Genomic DNA, 1708 nt, shown 5'->3' on the forward strand with positions numbered 1-1708 from the left:
AACAGCTCATTGTAAAGAGAACCAATGTCCTTGCAAGTGGACCAATTCGACATGATGCAAATGGAGCAAAGATTGAAGCTGTCAAGAATTTCATTTTATTTGGATCCAAATCAATGCTGGTGAAAACAATAGTCCGGAAGCCAAACCATGTTGTATTGGGCACATCTGCTGCACAAGACCTTTTTAAAGTATTGTAGAGCAAAGATGTTTCTCTGTGGGCTAAGGTGTGCTTGGTATCTTCAATCATCTCATGTGCATGTGATAGCTGGATAATAAATAAGGAAACCTGAAGAAGAATTGAAACATTTGAATTATAGTTTTGGAAAAGATTAGTGAAGGTACCATGGACAGGCAGAAAAAGGAACAAATCTGTCTTGGAAATGAAATACTTCTTAGTAGCAAGGATGGTGAGACTTGGTCTCACCTACTTTGAACATGTTATTATATATATATAACACCTATATTCCTGTCATATAGTTTATTGCAGATATTCTAATTAAATCTGAAGATATATAAGAGTTGTATACATAGGGAACTCTCATAGATTCACGAAATTCTAGAATGTTGTAAGCCATTTCTAATGATGCTGTGTCAGTCAATGATTTCCAGTGATAAAGAATGTGAGTGTGTGTATTCATGGAAGAAGGAGGAAAAAAAAAGACTGGGGAATAGAGAATTCTCCCTCTATCCCTGTCTACCCCACCTTTTTCTCCCAGAGGAAACTTAGGTCAAATAGAGAAAAACAAGCTTAGCTACAAGCCAAAAGGCCAGTGTACTACTAATTGGATAAATAGTGTGCTGTGAAACGTTGTTAATTTGATATCAAGATCATTCAGAATAGCATGGAATTTGAAGTAACTGCTATCCCCCAGCCTACTAGATAAAATTTCCCCCATTAAAATCAATCACTTAATCCAAGGCACAAAACTATATATAATTTGAGGAGGAAATTGGGTCCCAGGGGCCCCTTGGGTTCCTGAATTGGTCAGATAACTCGCAGGGAATGTCACTAGAGAGCCACGGATTCGGCCTCAGTGGAAGACGGAGCTCTGCCCCACTCTGCTTGCTTGCCCCCAGCAGAAGAGGGAGCAGCTTCGACTGTAAAGGAAACAACCTTGGAAGATGACTTCCTCAGATTGACAAGTAATCTGGACGATTTACTGCTTTTCTTTGAAGGCCCCTGCGTGCTTAGCTCTCCTGGAGGTTTAATGAGATACAGGCATCTGATCCTAAAACCCTTTCCCTCAGAATTGCCCTTCTAGTCTAATTAACTAAGGTTTTACGGTATTTTTATTTGTTTTCTAGTCTTTTTTGGCCTTAATTAAAGGCGACAGGATGATCAAATGGCCATTTCCTTTGTGCGCACACGTTCACTGATGTTTGCAAGTTTAACTGGAACTTCTGGATAAGAGTGTGGCACGTTGGGCTGGAACATGTATTAGGTTCCTGATATCAAAGTTAGCTTTAGTTTGACTTTGTGAGATTCTAAAAGCAGCTGTGCTTTGTTGCACTTGCTTAGATCCCAACAGTGATTTAGTTCTGAGGATTATATATTTGTCTCTTATGTGTCAAAAGTCCTATCCCTTGTGACTTTACAACTCTGTTTTTGTATTTAATGTAAAAGCATGATAGCTTCGCATTGATGATTGTCAGCAGTTGCTATTTATCATCTGTCAAAAGTTTTTCTCCTGGGAAGGCAGAAAATCAA

Source organism: Tenrec ecaudatus, chromosome 1 (genome assembly GCF_050624435.1).
Source record: "Tenrec ecaudatus isolate mTenEca1 chromosome 1, mTenEca1.hap1, whole genome shotgun sequence".
NCBI classification, from domain to species: Eukaryota; Metazoa; Chordata; class Mammalia; order Afrosoricida; family Tenrecidae; genus Tenrec; species Tenrec ecaudatus.